This window comes from Camellia sinensis, chromosome 14, assembly GCF_055761805.1.
Source record: "Camellia sinensis isolate YWXY chromosome 14, ASM5576180v1, whole genome shotgun sequence".
Lineage (NCBI taxonomy): Eukaryota > Viridiplantae > Streptophyta > Magnoliopsida > Ericales > Theaceae > Camellia > Camellia sinensis.
The window spans coordinates 91,726,591-91,747,536 of NC_138974.1; the positions used below are offsets into that span (position 1 = coordinate 91,726,591).

Consider the following 20,946-nt stretch of genomic DNA (forward strand, 5'->3'; position numbering starts at 1 on the left):
GCAAGAATTCTACTTTAGAGGATCCTTGCGCTCGTAGGTATTGGTCAAAGTTGAAAGGTGAAAGGCGACGGTTAAAGATAAGCACAATTAATGCATTTACGAATGATTTTATCTCTATGGATCTCACACTATCCTGAAAAATAAAAGTGAATGAAAATCTATTCTTGTGATCAGAAATGCTCCAGTATGCAATGCACATCATATGCAACCCTACACAAAATTATGTAAGTTGTACATAGATTGCGTAAGTTTATGAAAACTTATATGAGTAAGCAAATTTATGTTCAACTTACACATTTTTCTAAGATCACTTATGTAAGTTCATGAAAACATACGTAATTTTGTATAAGGTTGCAGACTGTGTGCATTGCACATCAGAGAATTTTCCTTTTGTGATTAATAAAACACAATATATATATTTATATTTATATATAAAGGTGAAAACATTTTTCAAAGTAAAAGCTTGCAATGCCACTGTACTAACGCTGTTGCTGTCACTACTGACCTACTTACCTCCACTATTGCAACCATTAATTTAATCATTAACATGTTAGTTTTAAATTCACTATTAAATATTGGAATACGTTTTCTATCAAAAAAATTTAGAAAAAAAAATCATAAATAATATTTATCGTTGAATTTTTTTTCCCCTGCCAAAACAACAGAACATAAATAAGATATTAAAGATAAATTACACATTTTGGCATGCTTTCTCTTTTGTTCTCCTTATCTGAGTGTTATATTTCTGTTTGTTTGTTTTTTTATTGTAAAATCCAAAACAAAGTCGTTTTGGGAGTACTTTAGGAAGTATCATAAGAATTCTAGTCTAGAGGATCCTTGTGCTCGTACGTATTGGTCAAAGTTGAAAGGCGAAAGGCAACGGTTAAAGATAAACACAATTAATGCATTTGTGAATGATTTTATCTCTATGGATCTCAAACTATCTTGAGAAATGAAAGTGAATGAAAATCTATTTTTGTAATGAGAAATGTTTTAGTATGCAATGCACATCGTATGCAATCCTACACAAAATTACATAAGTTGAACACAAATTTGCGTACAAACCTAAGTGAATTTGTGTTCAATTTATGCATTTTTTTAAGATCACTTATGTAAGGTCATTAAAATATACATAATTTTATATAGGGGTGCATATGGTATGTATTGTACACTAGAGAATTTTCCTTTGTGATTAATAAAACACAACATATATTTATACATAAAGGTGAAAATATTTTTCAAAGTAAAATCTTGCAATGCTATTGTACTACCATTGTCGTTGTCACTACCAACCCACCCACCTCCACTATTGCCACCATTAATTTAATCATTAACATGTTAGTTTTAAATTCACAACTAAATATTGGAATACGTTTTCTATGAAGAATATTTTATAAAAAAAATAAATCATAAACAATATTTCCGTTAAATTTTTTTTCCTCCAAAACAACAGAGCGTAAATAAGATATTAAAGATAAATTATACACTTTGGCAGGCTCTCTCTCTTTTTTTCCTTATCTGAGTGTTATATTTCTCTCTCTTTTTCTTTCTTTCTTTCTTTTTTTAATATTTAAATTCAAAATAATGTCGTTTTGGAAGTACTCTAGGAAGTACCGCAAGAATTCTAGTCTAGAGGATCCTTGCGCTTGTAGGTATTGGTCAAAGTTGAAAGGTGAAAAGCGATGGTTAAAGATAAACAAAATTAATGCACTTATGAATGATTTTATCTCTACGGATCTCACACAATCCTTAGAAATTAAAGTGAATGAAAATCTATTTTTGTGATGAGAAATGCTCTAGTATGCAATGCACATCATATGCAACCGTAAACAAAATTATGTAAGTTGAACACAAAATCACACAAGTGTGTGAAAACTTACGTGACTAAGCGAATTTGTGTTCAACTTATGTATTTTTCTAAGATCACTAATGTAAATTCATAAAAACATACGTAATTTTATATAGGGTTGCATATGGTGTGCATTGCACACCAGAGAATTTCCCTTTTGTGATTAATAAAACACAATATATATTTATATATAAAGGTGAAAATATTTTTCGGATTAAAATCTTGCAATGCCATTGCAATATCACTGTCACTGTCACTATCACTGTCACTACCAACCCATCCACCTCCACCGTTGCCACCATTAATTCAATCATTAACATGTTAGTTTTAAATTCACAATTAAATATTAGAATACGTTTTCTATGAAAAATATTTTATAAAAAAAAATTCATAAACAATATTTATCGTTGTATTTTTTTTTTTCCGACCAAAACAATAGAACGTAAATAAGATATTAAAGATAGATTACACATTTTGGCATGCTCTCTCTTTTGTTCTCCTTGTCTGAGTGTTATATTTTTATTTTTTTCTTTCATCCAAAACAACGTCGTTTTGGGAGTACTTTAGGAAGTACCACAAGAATTCCAGGTTAGAGGATCTTTACGCTTGTAGGTATTCGTCAAAGTTGAAAGATGAAAGGCGACGATTAAAGATAAGCACAGTTAATGCATTTATGAATGATTTTATCTCTACGGATCTCACACTATCCCGATAAATGAAAGTGATTGAAAATCTATTTTTGTGATGAGAAATGCTCCGATGTGCAATGCACATTGTATGCAACGTTACACAAAATTACATGAATTTTCACGAAATTGTGTAAGTGATCTCATAAAAATGAGTAAATTAAAATACAAATTCGCATTAATTCGTGAAAACTTACGTAATTACACAAATTTGTGTTTAACCTACCCCTTTTTATAAGATCACTTATGTAAGTTCATGTAACACCTCACTTTTTATTCCTCGGATAACATTACCAAATCATTATTAAAAACAATTTTAGAGATAGCAAACAGAGTGCCAATATCTTAGTAAATGTAAGAAAATGAAGATTCTTTCATTCGTATACAGAATAAATGGAACATGTGACATAATTGCAGTAAATTGTCCTCAGACTTATATCAAAATGAGAAAGGGTTACAACAATGACATTCAGCTAACAAATAAAAAGGCTCTGTGGCCAACAAATAATGAAGATTCTCGATCCTGAACCGCTTCTCGATATTCACCTGAAAAAGGATTAGCAACGTAAGATGAACACAAAGTCCAGTAGAGATCCAACATGATCCTAAACAATGACAACATACAGATATCAATGATCATGAATGCTTTACGTCATATCATATACATATGTGCCGATTTATACATGAAGATATACTTACATAGATACTTTTCTCGAAATCATTCAATTTATCCGGCAACCAAAACCATTCGCCTTTCTTTTTTCTTGTTACCCCTTTTTCTTTTATTTAAAAACTTGCCAGACAATAACAGGTATTTGAAACAAATTCACGAAATCCAATTACTTTTCCCCCCAATTATCGAACTTACAATTTCCTAATAGAAACATCCCAAACGAACATGATGACAATACATCTAAAATGCTCCTTACATAACCATATAAGACAATTGACATCCTCTACAAAATAATCATCACTATGCATGAAGCATATAAATAGAACCGAGATGATAACGAGAAACCCAACAATGCTCTACTTGCCTCAAGCACGGTAAGCCAAGGATACACCTTTCCAATACTCACACTAATTTACTAGATACCGCTAGAAGGTAATGGTACCTCTACCAAGTTTTCCAAGAGCTAGCTGGAAGGTATTAGTACCCCACATTCTTAGCGCAACCAATTCTCTAGACGCTAGCTAGAAGGTAATGGTACCCGTTTATTTTAGCACAAGTACATTTCCAACCGTTACATAACTCAACAATTATAAATAACCCAAATGTACTACATACACATAACCTATTCCACATTACAATGCCATCCTCCACCAATGACCAAGGACAAAACCTCTAAGCATAAATATTTAAACACATGTAATACGATAATTCAATGCTCACTTGACCTTAAGTCCAACAACAATGATAATAACAATATTCAAAAGTTTCAAAATCCAATCTCAAGCTCAATTCTAGATTTACTATGCACCATGGTTTATTTCTCTTATCAAAATCAACTCTTTTATTTTTTTATTTTTTTATTTTTTTTAAGTTAACATGTCCAAATCATTTTCTTTCCAAAAACTAGTTTCCACATTTCAATAAAACCACATCCATGGATTCCAAGCCATAACCCAACTCAATTTAACATGATTAACCCAAATAAATTCCATTACCAACGTTGATTCTTCCTTTATGCTATCAACACAATAACACAACTCAATATTAACAAAACACAAACATTATTCAACTTTACTCCTTTTTAATTCATTAAGTCAAAATATGAAATTAAGGCTTTTTCCCTTTTTCAACATAAAGAAGTTAAGCTACCCTCCAATTAACCCAAACAACAATCAGTTTCACAATTTCTACTCCAAACATTCAAACCCTAGATCCCTTTTTTATGATTTTCAAAGAAATCCATAATGGGCATGATTTCTATACAATAACATATATCACATGTCTATCTATAGACGAAGTATTGAAAAAGAACAAAGAAATCCCTACCTCAAGGCTAGAAGACAAGGAGAGCAAAGATGAAGCTTTGACGGAGCCGCAAACAACTTCTTCCCTGATTAAACTGGAGCTCTATGTGAGTTCTACCTTTTTCTCCAAGAGACAATGGTGTAGAAATCAAAGGATTAGAAGTATTTGGGGCTAGAAACCAAGAACTAGAGAGACAGAGAGTCAAAAACTAGGGCTTTTGGAATGTTTAGAGAGAGAGAGAGAGAGAGAGAGAGAGAGAGAGAGAGAGAAGGGAATGAAAAAATGATCTAAAAAGTCACTTTTTGGAACTGATATACCCGCTTAAGCGAACAAAACACCGCTCGAGTGACCAGACACAATAAGAGACACCGCTTGAGCTAACAAAGTGACTGCTTGAGCACACAATGACACTCTCTCAGAAGTTTTACAAACAGAAGCACACCGCTCAAGCACAAGAAGAACCGCTCGAGCCAAGAACCCTCGAGCGCAAGAAATACTGCTCGAGCAAAAAACACCACACTCCCTAAAGTTTTGTAGACCTGTAAAAATGATGGAAGATCTCAAAGACCGCTCAAGCGCAAGAATGACCACTCGAGCGAACAGGCCAAAAAAATCTGGGCAACAACGCTATTGAAAAACTAACTCCCAACCTGTTCCAAACGCAACAACAATATCCCAACAACCAAACTCAACAAGGAATAAGACGAATAAAGATATGAACAACCATTCAAGACTAGAAATTCCGAATCCAAAACAATAAATAAGTTGGGTCTAAACCAAAATCGTTATAACCTCCCCCTTAAGGAATTTCGTCCTTGAAATTTAAAGATAAAGCCAAAACAAAGACAATTAAATCATAACCAGAAGCACAACCACTTGGTAACCACCACAACACGCACACCACCCCCGAGTGTTCAACAATCGAATACTGTAGACATCTCATTTTTGACGGCCCTTTAAGACTTGGATGTTTTTGTAGGTACATCCAATGACGAGTCTGATTGCTCACCGAGCGCTTGAAGCCCTTAACGAAATGCTACAAGTTTGAACCTTTTAAACCCTGCATCCATTTTGTCTCCTTTTTGGACCATGTCTTGGTTTTTCCCTCCTACAGTCTCTGGTAGCCTGCCGGCCATCTACGAAGGTAGCTGGCTAGAGCTCTGGTCTATCGGCCATTGATGTGCCTTGCTGGCCATCAATGTTGCCTTGCCGGCCATCACTGATGGCCGGTCGACCACCAGTGTTTTCTACAGATATTTTGTGCCAACTGTTTACACAGATGCTTACATTTGTCCACACGTGGAGGGCTGGATTTCCTTGTATAGATTTCATGTTTTCTATATATAGGGACCCCTCTCTCATGTTTTGGGGTTGGAGGATTTCAAACTCAAAATTTTCTCTCTCTCTCTCTCTCTTTAGATTTCTCTCTTTCTCTCTTATAATTCTCTATACTTTTGCGTACTTCTACTACACTATTGCCTTTACTTCCTTAACCAAACTTGACCACCTTTGAGCTGAGGTTCTTTAAGGCCTTCTTGGAGCTCTACAAGTTGGTTTTGGCTTGAATTGTTGCCTAGAATCACTCTTCTCTTCAAGAGGTATAGTAGTTGCTTTGTTAGCTTATTTTGCATACTTGTTTTCCTTTCTTTTTTTACTATTTTTGGGCTATAAAAACTCTATCAAAATGGGATGAAATTTGTGATTTGAAGTCATTTTAAGGTAGGGGGTGGTTCACCCTTCTTTGTACCTTGTTTGTAAGGCTTCTTCACTAGTATTTCCCATCTCTATACTATCTTTTTTTGGGCCTTTAAACATTGATTTTCAGAGTATTTTCAGTGGTAAAAAACATATTTTGAAGTCCAAAATTGGAGGGATTAGCCTCCCTTCCTTGTGTCTTGTTTGCTAGCCTAGTTAGGTTTATATGTTAGCATGATTTTCTAGCTTTTTGTAGCTATATCCCAGCATGTTTTTGCCTTTGTTTTGAACTGGTTTAGCTCTGTTTTGGGCTGCTTGGGTCAGTTGAGTCTTGTTTTGCATGATTGTAGTGTAAAGACCCTCCCAAGGGTGGTGTTTTAGGCCATTAGATACCTCTTGTTTGAGTTGATTGCATGTTTTGGTATTGTTTGGCACTTCATATCAGTACCTAAAGCTTTGCAACTTCCCTCATTTCTTGAATTTTTAATTTTCTTTGAGGGTTATTTCAAGCATGGGATTCTTTAAGCTTGAGATTGAAGTCCATGCTTAATGGTTTAATCCTCCTTTGAGGGTTCATTACCAACAGCATGAAGCTTCTCTCATGCCTTAAACCACCCCTTGGTTGACATTTCCTTCACTTTAGAAAACTCTCACCGATGGACTTAATTGACTAAGTAATGGTTGGTAAGTAAAATGTGTAATTAAAACTTACAACTAAAAGTGAGCCAAGATAAGTATTTGGTTGTGTTTCTGATGTGTTCAATCAGATGTTAATTGAACACATGGAACTTGGGCCTTTTCATACTTGTTAGTGATGAAATGATCCAAGCTTCCAAGGTCAGCTTCCTTCCTCGATCCTTTATGAAAGGGAGGAGGTTTGTGTCTCATTTTGCATTTATTGAGCTTGCATATCTTGAATCATAAGTCATTATGCAATGAAATTGCTTGGATTAGTAGTTTGTGGCTTAAGTTCACAACTTCTTGGATTTATCCATGAACAATAGGAGTGAATTGTGCAAACCATCCTTGGAAAAACCCTCTTTTTGCTCTGTTTGTACTCTGTTGCAGCATGGTGATCCAATGCATCAGTGGCCGGCAGGCCACCATTCATGGCTGACAGTGCACTATAGATGGCCAGCAGGCCACCTTCATGGCCGGCAGATGGCTGACAATGTTTACCAGTGGCCGACTAGCCACTGATGCAAACCTCAGCAAAGAATTAGTAAGGTGGGGCAAATTGGTTCTGGAAATTTTTAAAATCTGCAAACAGAGACTTTCGAGAGTAGAACATAGGTCTTTTTTGGTGGCATCTGAGCATGTGCATCTTTTATTTCCTGAGGTGGAGTAATGGCAGTGTAGTTATAGGTTTTAATTACTTAGCTTACTTACATTTGTGTTGTAACTTAATTTGATTAGCTTACTAGTTAGTTAAATTAAGAGTGTTGTAATAATTAGTTAATTAGTTTAGCTATTTATTTCGTTTGGATTGTAATAATTAGCTTAGCTTCAATTAGTTGCTGGTTAGTTAGTTTTCATTCATTTGGACTCTCCTTTGTGAGAGCAAAATGTAATAACGTGTATGTCTTCCAACCCCACGTCCTTCTTCCTTTTACTTAACCGTTTTCAATGGTTAGTTTAGGAACGTCATATTTCAATTAGCATACCTTATGCTTGCATCCATTCATCTTGTCTTACATGCACCGAGGCTCAGCGCATCATTCAAACTGCATTGCCATTTTAATACATTTCTTTGAATATGTGCTTAGACCGCATGTCTTGGATTGATTTATATGCCATATTAGTAGTCGAGCCTAGTAATTGCATTTTGCATGTGTTGCATTAGACATCTTGTATAGTTAGGAACATGCGTATTTTTTTTTCTAACTCATATCTTCTTAGCTTGGAGTACTAGGTGAGTTTTTAATGCTTTAGCATACTTGCATGAGTGTGAGTGATTGCCATGTCTAATATGCTTGCCATGAGGCTAAATGCTTAAGTGATAAATTGCATGAATGCATGTGGATGAAGGCTTGTTGTTTGAATTGGAATGATTCAACGAATGTAAGTTTTAGGCCCACTTTGTTGAATGGCAAATTAGTTTTAAGCCCACTTGTTTGGTGGCAAATTTGCAAACTTTAAGCCGACTTGAGATGGAAAAATTCAATCCCTTTTTGCAAACAAACATGAACTTGAATCGTTCCAAATTGAGCAAACTAGTCTATACTTGTTTGTACGCATCACATAGTAATGCTAGTTTAATAACTGGAATAAGAGCACATAATGTTTATAAAAAATCATATCATGATTAGTAGAGGCCGATCTTTGATCGGGCGAGCGGGGGTACTCAATTTATGACCTTCCTCTCTCGTACCTAAGTTCCTGAGCCGAGGTAACTTTGGTGATGACAGACACATGGTCTTTGGCACGAGTCATGGGTTTCCTAAATTTTTTCAAAATAAAATATTTAGGTGGCGACTCTGTATCTGACAAAGCAGTCCAATTTTGGCATTTCTGATTCAAAATCAAATTTTCAAACGATTTGTCAGATTTGGACTCTTTGGTGTTTATTAATTTCACATTGCACTTGTGAGATTAGATTCAGAACCGCGAGAGTCCGAACTATAGGGCTTTCTTTCAAACTTCTGAAAGGGGGCACGAAAAAGCCGAGCTACAAGTACGGAAGCAAATCCTCACAACAAAACTCTCAGTTAACTCAAATAGGAGCAAGAAAACTCCTAACAGAAAAAGTTAGAGACAATGCCCCGATACAAAAATCTCACTGTAACGACCCCACCACGTATAATAATTAGCACTTAATTAATTAAGTAGGTTTGAAATTTAATTACCAATTATTCCAATTCAATATGGGATTTACGAAAATTATGGAGATTGATTCATATATGATTCTATTAAAGATTTATTTTGAAATTAGAAATTAAGGGTCCAAATGGCTTAAGGGTGCAAAATTGAGAAGTTGAATCAATTTGATTTTAATTACGAACCTATTTGAGAGTTTAATTAAATATTCGATTCAGTTTAGTAAAATTGAGATTCGATTAATTAGATCTTAATTGGAGTTAATTAAGTTAATTAAATTATAAAGATTGAAAATTGTGATTATTACGAATTAAATTTATTTATGGGGTGTCCAATTTGAATATGTAATTTACTTGACGGAAATTTAGAGTCTGATTAGAAATTGAAGGCCTCAATGATTTGAGGAATCAAAATTGACGATGACAATAAATTTAATTAATATTTGGAGCCGTTTGGGGGTTTGTTTAGAAATCTGATTCAGAATGATAAAAATTAAATATAATTAATTGGGCCTTAATTGAAGCTAATTTGACTAATTAAATTATGTGAAACTTGTGATTAGATATGATTAATTAAATTATGATCAAGATTATCTCAAATGATGTGGTGATTAATTAAGCTAACGGATAATCAGTGTAATGATCTAATCAAGTTAATTAAATAAGATGAGAGAATTGGAGTATTCTAGAAATATGGGAAATGAGAAAGAGAGCTTATTACCTATACATGCAATGTAGTCACCTCTGCTGGAGCAAAACCGTGGGCCTAAACAAAACAAAACAAAAAAAAAAGGGGGGGAGAAAAGAAAGTGGAATAAAGGAAATGAGTGTAAGCTATACATCATCTATGTTTATGCTTTTGGCTGTAGCAAGAACAGCCGAGTGAGAGGGAAAGAAAACCGTGAGTGAGAGAGAGAAAAGAGAGCTCAACTTTTAAAGAAGGAAATCCAAAGTTGTGCTGGAAATTGTAAAGGAAGAAGAAGACTCAAGGGGGAAATCATCAATAATCTTTGAAATTAGAGCTTGAGGTATGAAAATTATACTTAATTTATGTAGAATCTTCATATCACACTTGAAATTAAGAAAGTTATGAATCAATCTCATGGATTTTGTAAGAAGTTGGGTTAGGTTCATGAGCATGGATAATAAATTTAGAAATTAATAATTTGAGTGTGATTTTGTAGTCATGCATGAGATTAAGTTTCATTGTTACATGCATGAGCAAATTTATAAGTTTTAGTACTCTCATCTTGGATTTTGAAGAATTTGAGATAATCCCATGTTTGGAAGATAAATGAGGTTTTAATTTTAAATCTCTAACCCATGCATGTAATCTAATGAAAGAGTTTTATTCAAAATTTAAATATGTTATGGAACATCTATGATTATGAATTAAGTTTTGGATGTGTTATGAAGAAAATTAATCAAATCTAAATTTGGCTAAATCAAGAATTAAATTATGATTTGATTTTGAATATAGAAAATTAGTTAGTTTTAATCTTAAATTCATACATGCAAATACTTTCCTAAGAGTCATATAGCTTCAATTTCATGTAAATTAAAAGGAATTAGTAAAAGGGTGAAGAAATTGAATTAGATTCAAAATTATATAAGTTAATTTGGAAATAACCATTTTTGGGTGTGAATTTATTTGTCTTACATGAAATTGAGTTTCAATTGCACATGCATCATGAATTTGCAAGAGTTTTGGAAGTTTAATTCATGTTTTAAAATTTGTGGATTTGAAATTGGGTTTGACATGGAGAAAATGAGTTAAAACTAAATTTGGACAATTGGAGCATGATTTTGAATGAATGATTTCTAATTGAGGGTGTTTACTAAATTATACAATTGTTCTCCATATTTTTGTACCAAAAATACAAGTTTTGAGGCTTTAAATATCAAATTTGAACTTCAATGACAATTCTGGAAATTCTAGAATTCACACTGTCCGCTTGAGCGAGAAAAGTCTCGCTCGAGCGTGAAAGTTGAGCTCCCAGAAGTGTTTCAAAATTTTATAGTCCACTCGAGCGACCAAAGTGGCGCTCGAGCGAGGACCCTATTTTCAGCAATTTTTGACTAACTCTTTTAAATGCATGATTGCATCCTTATGACATTCTAAGCATTCTTAAGCACCAATTGGACTCTCATAATCATGGAATAAACTAGAAACACATAAAGAGAGTTGTATCAAAATGAAATGAATATTGAATGGTGCTTCTATTGTGTTTTTGTTATGTGATTTATTTAGGTGGGCATCCGAGGCCTTATATCGACTTAACCCACTGTGAGTAATAACTCTGTAAAGTTATGTTAACTTTAATTATTTTCTGATGATATGAAATGATCAGTTTTCTAAAAGGCTATGTTTTGTATGAATTAATGATTGTCCAATTTTCTTTGAAACGTAATTGTGGTATCCTTAGCAAAGGCCCTCGCCCAGGGGACATAATACTGTGGCTTATGGTCATGAGGCCCTAGCCCGGGAGAAAGAATACCGTGGCCCAGGCTCTCGCCCGGGAAAAATAATACCGTGGCCCAGGCCCTCACTCGGGGGAAACAATACCGTGGCACAGGCCCTCGCCCGAGGGAAATAATACCGTGGCCGATGTATGAGATATGTTACCCGGTACCGAAGGTTCCATAGTGGAACTTGATATGCTTGACCAACATGATATGTTACGCTAAAGGAAGTATCACACATGATTTGAATATGAATATGAATATGACTCTGTTTCTGATACGAATATGAACATGAACATGACTATGTTTCTGATTTGATAAGAGATTTGAAATCTGATTTCTGAGTTTCTGATACGAATACGAACATGAACATGATATTGTTTCTGATTTGATAAGAGATTTGAAATTTGATTTCTGAATTTGATATGGACATCATTCATTAAAACCCTTTACTCTGTTATTATTCATTGGGCTCTAGCTCATTGTATTATTTATGTATGTAGGTGATCAGGCGCGCGACTAGGCTTAGAAGCATCTACTTGGAATCTGTTTTTGTTAGCCAACCTATGTGCCTCCCGTGGAGGTTCCGGATATGTCAAGTGACTATGGCTATGTGATGCAAAGGTTAGGTTTTGTCTTCTTGATTGGTTAGACAAGTCTTGTGTATTTTGTAAATAGGGCTAAGTCCCTTTTTGTCTAATCTGTGTATATATATAATGACATAAGGATGATGTGTATGTATGCATATAAAGTTTTAAAATTTTTTCTGTCTCATATAAGTCTGCACAGCTCAATGGATGTTGTTTAATTGCTATTTGCTTCCGTAGCCCCTAATTATATGTTATTCTGTTAAGAGGCCTTTGGTAATCCAAGGATTACTTGCCGATTACGACGCTAAACCTATAGGGGTGGGTTTGGGTCGTGACACTCACTAACTCCAAAACACTCCCCAAACTAACAACCAACCCAAAATTAGCAATTCAAGCTAAGTCACTATTCAACATCCATGATTCCAGGTAAATCAAATGGTAACAGGACTTGGTTTTAAAAAAAAAAAAAATTCATCATTTTCTCGATTCTTTGAAAATCATCCTTTTGAATGCAAAACATTTCTCACAAGTGCCAAAACTCACACCGATCAAAAGTCAAAATATATTTTTTGCTTTTCAAGTTACACTCAAAAGTTTTATAAACGTTCTCCGAAAACAAAGATGTGAATCGAAATACATAATCATCCCCAAGTAAGTTGCACAAGACTATATAGTGAAATTTCTTATTACAATTTAGATTAACTCCGCAACACTTCTATTTAACAAGGCCATCCGAGGCTATAACACCAGGAAAAAATCATTTTCCAATTCAAGCTCAACAACTGTCATCTCATAACATCCATCACCCTTATCGTTATGCCACAACAAATACATATGCCAGATTTATATAACAATCTTTAACAAAAAAAAAAAAAAAAAAAAACAACCGCGTTATCAAAACAACAAAACACAAGAAAGCTCACTATCTTGAAATTCTTTTTTATCATAAACATCATCATAAGTTATCACCCACATGAGGTGTAATACACATGTAAAACAATGACCCTACACACAATGATCCAACCCGAGAAGTTTCACAATTCAAGGCAAGTCCACACAAGCTTGTAAACTCGCAAACACGAGACTTCACTCTCGCCAAACCACTCTAGGCACTTACAAGGTTATAACTGTAGACACCCAATTTTTGACCGACCTTGAGACTCAGACGTCACCAGTTGATCACTCGGTGATATTGCATATTGTGCTTGCTCAGAAGTTTCAGAGTCTCGGCTGCGAGCCTTGCTTCCGGACTTCCGGGCTCTTTTGCGCTTTGTCTCGGTTTGCGAACCAGGCTCTGTTTTTTCTGTTTTCTCTTACCAAAGGGAGGGAGAGGTCTCGTAGATCATCTCTCGGTGGCCGTAGGCTACGCTTCGTGGTCGTAGGCCATTTTGCCCGTTTGGAGCCCAGTTTCCGGTTTTTCGGAGCCGTTGGCCGTGTGCCTCGGTTCGGGACCGCCTAACCACCTCCGTTTGCCCCGATTTTTGGCATACATCTTATTTGATCCACTTTGAGGGACACTGTGGTCTGAGAGACCAACTTCGTGGTCGAACACCACTTCCGGTGCCTAACAGCCCACTTTCGGGGCCCCAAACTGCGTGTTTTGGCTCCCGAACCTTCATTCTACATTTTTGGGCTCCGACCCGAACTTGAGATAGTCATATTTTGAGGTCCTTCTCATGTTTGATTAAGGACCTTTTGCTATTTGAGATCTCCTACTATCACTTGCTTCTTTAACGCTCTTTTAGGCCTATTTTTGCACGGTATTTTAGGCTTACTTGTGAGCTGTTTCGGACTTGGTCATAAACTAAAAAGTATCTTTTTTTGAGCCTCTCTTCAACTTTGTTGAAGGGATCTCAGCCATTTGGGTCCAGAAGCTACCACTTGCCTTTATATCCCACTTTTTGGCCTTTTTTGGGGGGAAACTTGAATTGTTTTCCCCCCCCTTTTTCCCCCTCTTTTCCAACTCTTTTGCTTATAAAACCAGCAGCTCCCAGCTGTGTTGGAGGGTTAGAAAATTTTGATTTTGAGCTCTCTCATTAAATTTCTCTCTCTCTCTACTCTAAACCTCAAAACCCCTTAAGTTCTTAACAATTTTTACACACCATCACCTAGCACCACACCACCACTTCCATTTCCAGCAGCTTGGAGGTCTTCTCAGAGGCTAGGAGGCAGCAAATTTGGTCCAAGAAGTTGCTAAAGATTGGTCTACAAGGGTGAGTTACCATTTCCCTCTTTCTAGCTCATTTTTTGCAACATTTCTTAGCCTCTCTTTCTTGTATATCTGAGCTCCGGCCATAACTGAAAGTAGTGTTTTTTTTAGCTCTATTTCATGTTTCATTAAGGGACTTTTGTCATTTGAGGTCCCCATCTTGCACTTGCTTCATTATCCCTCTTGTATGCCTATTTCTTGTGTAGTATTTTAGGCTTATGTATAATCTGTTTTGAGGCATGTCATAAACTGAAGAGTTGCTTATTTTGAGCCCTTCTTAAACATTGTTGAAGGGCTCATTGCTATTTGTGGCCTCCATTTACTACTTGCTATTATATCTCTCTTTTGGCCATTTTTTTGCATGATTTGTTAGCCTCGGATGCTTCTGTTTTTGGTCTCTTTTCAAAACTGAAAATAGTCTTATTTTGACCCTCTCTTCATACTTCATTAAGGGTCTTTCATGGTTTGAGGCATCTTTTATATACTTTGTGTTATATCCCTATTTTTGGCCTTATTTTGCATAGCATTTTGAACATTCTTGCATACTGTTTTGGGTCCGGCCATCAACTGTAAAGTGCATTATTTTTGGCCCCTCTTCAACATTGTTGAAGGGCCCCTTTGTGTTTAAGGCCAGCAACCAAAGCAACCACTACTTGCTTCTTTGTCCATCTTTTGGCCCTTTTCTTGCATGAGAGCTTAGCCATGCCTATGTTGGTTTTTGTGGTTTGCCATAAACTGTAAAACATCATATTTTGGGCCCCTCTTCAACATTGTTGAAGGGCCCTAATCTGTTTGGGGTCAGAAGCTGTGAGTTTCTTCTTTATCTCACATTTAGGGCTATTTTTGCATGCTAGTTTTGCCCTATTTGTGTTTGCTTTTTGGCCTCGCTTAGAACTGTAAACATGCTTTTTTTGGGGCTGCCTTGAATCTGTCTTCACATGTCATGATCAAATAATGCATGCTTTGTATAGCTGTAAGCCATTTCATGTACCTAGTTTTGCATTTCGGGAGAAATTCCATGTATCGGGTGTCATTTCGCCTTGTTTCGGGGCTGTTTTGCCCCTCATTTTGCTATTGATTTTTTCATGTTTGCATATCATATTCCATGTCTTTGCCATGTCTCATTAGAGTGGCATTTCGGTGCCTGAGGGTCGGTCCTCGGTTTACGTGCACGCGTGCACGCATTTCAAGTTGTCTTGTTTTCATCTGATGGCCTCCTATGTGAGTGTGGCTGAGGCTCTCTCATGTTGGTGTAAGCCCATTATTGCATTGCGTATGCCATTTCATCCATAGCATTGTGTATGCTCGGTTGTGTATTACCTCGTGCAGCGTGTATGCCATTCCATAACATTGTGTATGTTAGGATTGTATCTTAGTTGCATTTCATGCATGTCATGCATATTGCATCGTGTTCGGGATAGGAGTTAGCCCGGGCACGGGAAACGAGGTGCATTTCGTACTCCGAGTGACGGAACGTGTCTCAATTCCCCAGTCACCGACACTCCGGATTATCCATGATGGAGTTAGGTTTTAGTTGTGTTTTCATGTGCATTCATCCTATATTGAATTGCGCAATTCGACTTCTCGGCCATCATGCATCGAGATGCGTGATTGGTGGCACGAGGATCGAGGCATGCATACATTTGTGAAAATACATTGCCATGCCCTTTTCCTACTCTCTGTTGCAGCAAATCAAGAATCAGCAGTCTTCCGGGGCTTGGCGCGCTTTCCAAGAAATCATTGCAAAACAGAGGCTAATTGGGGCATCGCAGTAGATTTCCGCACAAGGCAGCCCAAACATACATCATTCATCAGAGTCAAGTGTGCGTGTGTGTGTTGTATGTCTTCCAACCCCACGTCTTTCTCCCTTTTATTTACCAGCTTATGATGGTTAGATTAGGGCATATTTCAATTAGCATACAGTATGATAACATGTTTGCATTCATTCATCTATTTTGCATGCACCGGGCTCGGCGCATCATACTAACTGCATTTGTATTTCAATTCCAAATTGAATACATGTTAGCTGTAGCATTTCATATGCCATGTCTAGAATAGCCGAGCCTGCTATAGTTGCATTTTTGCATGTGTTGCATTAGGCATTTCTGCATAATTAGGATCATACATGGATTTCTAATTGGCTTTTGTTTTGGCTTGGAGTACTCGGTGAGTTTTTATGCTTTAGCATCCTTGCATGCGTGTGAGTGACTGCCATGAATAGCATGCTTACCATGAGGCTATTTGCTTATGTGATATAACTGCCTGAATGCCTGTGGGTGAAGGTTGGGTTACTTAAATTGGAACAAATCATTGACTGTGAGTTTTAAGCCCACTAGATAGTGGCAAAACCATCTTTTCTTAAGCCCACCTAAGGGTGGCAAAATCTGCATTTCAAGCCTACTTGCGAGTAGCAAACCATCTTTCAAATAAACAAACATGAAATGTTTTGTTCCAATTCAGGCGATCCAGTCTATACTTGTATGCTGTGCGCATCACATAGTAAATCAAGGCTAATAACCAGAATAAGAACGCATAAAATTTTCAAAACTAGATATCATGGTTAGTAGAGGCCGATCTTTGATCGGGCGAGCGGGGGTGCTCACGAAGTGACCTTCCCCAATCGTACCCAAGTTCCCGAGCCGAGGCAACTTTGGTGATGACGGACACGTGGCCTTAGGCAAACGAGTCAGGGTTTCATAAATTTCCCCAAAATAAAATATTTAGGTGGCGACTCTGTATCTGGTAAAGCAGTCCATGTTTGGCACTTCTTTCAAAATATGTTTTCTCCAAACGATTTGCCAGATTTGGACTCTTTGGTTCAGATTTAGAACTGTGACAAATTGAGAGTCCGAACTGTAGTGAGCCCAAATGAACAGAACGGGAGCTCAACCCTCCCGGGGCGTTCGGGGACGTCTACAGTTTCTGGCGACTCTGCTGGGGATTTAGAGAACTTGACTCGAACTCATGATATCTGGTTTTGACTACACTTATGTGTTTCTTTACATTGCATTTGCATTGGTGCGCCTAGGACACCGTGTTTGCCATATGCTATTCCTGAACGGTTTGCCGGAGGCTTGTCTTGTCAAGACATGACCATAAGGCTGACCGGTTGTGGGCTCTGCCAGTATGGGAACACAAACCCCGGTTTTACCGGGGCACCCTTTTGACCATTCGACCTAGTGCATATTCGGAATCCATAGTGACCATTCCAAGCTAGGACAGGTTGCTTACCTGATTTAGGTTGTTTGAAACTGCTGCGTGCATAGTGAAACCCTAGCTCCTGACAAAATAGGACAGGGAAACCCTACCCCAACATAGGGGTGTTTTGGCTCTCACTTATCTGTTATGTGCTTTTAGAGTGCGTCTCTACAGGAACGCATGTATCAGTTTGCAAGTTTGGGCATCGGGCCTGCGGGCACTAGTTCAGTATTTTGGGATTCAGTTTACCCGAGGGTAACAGTTTACAGGCCGAATTTTGGGGCAGAATTCAGTAGAGAGCACACTCATTTAAATAGGCTCATATCTGTTCAGGTGAAATCAGGCTGAGATGCTGCATGTTTCCCCTTTTGCTAGGTAGTCTTGGAACCATAGCTTCAGAAGGCTCCGATATCCCCCGAGGTTCATCGAACTTGTGCTGATAGACTTTGTTAGGTCAGAGATTCAGTTCAAGGGCAATCAGTGTTCCTCCGCCAGAGGCAGGGTAAAGAGGGCCAGTCAGGCACAAATCACCAGTTCAACGGTTACCAGATCAGTGGCCCTTATCCACCCCACCAATGAACAGTCAGGCTGAGATCTCAATTTCTACTGCAGGGATAGATACCAGTCAGTTAGATGGATCAGCAGAACACATCAGGGATGGAGGCAATGATGCGTCAACTTCAAGAAAGTATGAAACTCATGCAGCAAGATGCTGCCCGTCAGGCGAAATTTGCCAAACAGCAGGCTGCGATCATGGCCCAGCAAGCTGAGCTAATCACCAGGCTGCAACCGCAAAACGGAGCATCTGCTTCGCATCAGGCTCCTCCCCTACCAGGAGCTCCAGCGCCTGGGGAGACACCAAATGTCCGGGAAGGTACGGACATTCCGATGGGACCGGCTCCGCCCCCAATCCTACCCCAATTATCCAAAACACCCACCAACCCGCCGGATTCTCCCTTTGAGTCCGAGGTGGACCCCACAGCATTGAAGGTGAGCAAGCTTGAAAAGCTATTCAAGAAATCTCAGGGCGCCAAGTCCATCCCAAACATTGAGGATGGGTATACCGATGCGGCTGTGACGCTGCCAGACCGCTTTAAAATGCCACATATCGACCGCTTTGACGGGTCCGGGGATTCCGTGGTGCACTTACGACTATTTTCAGACATACTAAGGCCGATGGGCCTCACCAGGCTGCAGAAACTTTCATTATTCGGCCGGACCCTGTCAGGTGTGGCCGCTATCTGGTATGCAAAATTAGAAGACGATGTCAAACGGAACTGGGATGAGATGGCCGAGGCCTTCGTTGCGCAGTACTCCTATAACACGTAAATCGAGGTCACAACCCGTGATCTTGAGACAACAAGGCAAGAGCCTAAGGAGAGTTTTTCTGATTTCGTAGCCCGCTGGAGGGCCAAGGCTTCTATGATGACCCTGAGGCCTACTGACAAGGACTAGATCAGGATGATTGTGCGCAATCTCCAGCCAAAACTGATGCAAAAGATGATTGTACTCCCCTTCCCTACCTTTTCAGACCTACATGAGATGGGAGTACAGATCGAGGACGCTATGAGGCAAGGCCTTCTTGACCAGGAGAAAGAGCAGCCCAAGAGGGCATTTTTCCGCAGTTCAAATGCGACCACCAGTGGTGATGTAGCGGCAAGATCTTCGGATGTGGGCATGGTTACCACCGCCGTATCAAAAACAGCTACCCCATTCACCGGTGCGTCCGGAAGTAGCTCACAAGGAACCAAATACCCGCCTCGAGTCAAGAGGGTTTTTACCTCACTTCATATGCCTTTGTCAAAAGCTCTAGAGGTCTTAATCCGGAAAGGGCATCTGAAACCGTTGGAACAACGCCCCCTACCCAATCCTATCCCTGCAAAACATGATCAGACTAAGTACTGCGCCTACCATCAACAAACCGGTCATGACAGCAACAGTTGCTTTCGTCTGCGCCATGATGTACAAGATCTGTTTGACAACGGAGTCATTGCCGCACCAGGTCCTGCAAAGTCTATCGGCACTTGATTAGTGAACTTGTGAGGGGATAATATGATCTGATCAGAGGTTGAACCACCTGCGGGCGGCACTCAGTTTACTCCAGATGTGGCGTGGGGCACGCACTGTTTTGATCATTTGCGAATGATGGTTTTTGTAGCTTCTGACTTGGGTGTTGGGTCAGTCTTGTTGTTTTGTTTTTGAGTCTGTCTTTTGTTTTGAGTCAGTCTCTTTTGTTTTGGGTTTGTCTTGTTATATCGAGTCAGTCCTGTTGTATAGGAGTCGGGTGATCCCGGGGGCGTTACCTCGGATATCACTATTTTGTTTTGTGTCTGTCTTTTCGCTTCCTTTTGAGTCTGTTTCTGCCGGGGAGCCCGTAACACCAGAAGATTTGAATGAAACAGCAGTGATTTTTCATGCTTTTGTGCTTACTTCTGCCGTGTGCCAGTTGTACCAGAAATTCCAAATGAGACGACAGTATTTGACTAAAGAACTCTGTCTTTTCTGTGCCTTGAAATCATTGTATCGACCTAAGTTTTTCGAAACTTTTTTTAAACACTGCGGTGAAAACGAAGAGGAAGGAATTCCTCGGGATTTGCAAAACTTTGATAATTTGAGAGAAAGAGAGGTGTGCCAAGCCCTTAATGAATGAAATCATGCTTGTTAGCGTGAGTACCGAGAAGGACCCTGGCTTGATCCAGACTGGTTTCACACTGTCTTCAGCGCGAGCGATTTGTCGCTTTCTTAAAAATTTTCAAAAACAAAATGTTTTGTGCGGTCCTGCGAAGACTTGTGTGGAATCGCTCTTGAGATTGTGCAGCTTAGGATCGCTCTCAGCCTCGAGACTTGAGCCCTTGCTTTCAAACCTTGACCTCGAATTCAGAACGTTCGACGGTCAACTACAATGTGAGGCCTGTGTGGCCAGATTCAAAGTAGCCCTCGAATAAGAGGCCAGGAAAGTCAGATCAAAAAGATCAGAAGATTAGAAGAAGCTTGCAAAGCTAGAACAGAAGTACCCCTCGAACTAGGGGCAAAGATATCAGACATGCTCGAGGAGCCGAAGATGGATCCATCTGCAAATTGATACAACAGCCACTCTCTTGGATACAGATGGCTTCGAGATCCTAAAACCATTTGGCATGGACTTGTTACACTTTTACCCTTGAGAGGCTCGCTGGGCCGAAAACCTGAAAGGGCGGCCCAGGCAAAAGTTAGAGCAGAGAAAAGAACGAAAGAACAAAAAAGAAAGATGCAAAGAAAAGAACAAAAAAAAAGAAAATCAAAAAAAAAATGAAAAGAAAAGAAAAGAACACAAAAATTAAAAGGAAAAACAAAGCTCGCAAGGTCGAAAACCCGCAACAGGCGCCTTGGCAAAAGTTAGAGCATAAAAAGGAGAGGTTAAATACCCGAGTGTACCTTAACCCCGAACTACGTAAGGCTTGATTCCCATCTTTGGGATACGTA

General features: G+C 38.4%; 1 long non-coding RNA gene across 1 annotated transcript; it reads left to right on the forward strand.

Annotated features, from left to right (window-relative positions):
• The first annotated feature begins 9,871 nt into the window (after positions 1 to 9,871).
• LOC114312726 (uncharacterized) lies at positions 9,872 to 12,261 on the forward strand. Its single transcript, XR_003646933.2, has 3 exons — positions 9,872 to 10,052; positions 11,276 to 11,311; positions 11,991 to 12,261. It is a non-coding gene; the product is annotated as an uncharacterized LOC114312726 (long non-coding RNA).
• The last annotated feature ends 8,685 nt before the right edge of the window (positions 12,262 to 20,946 follow it).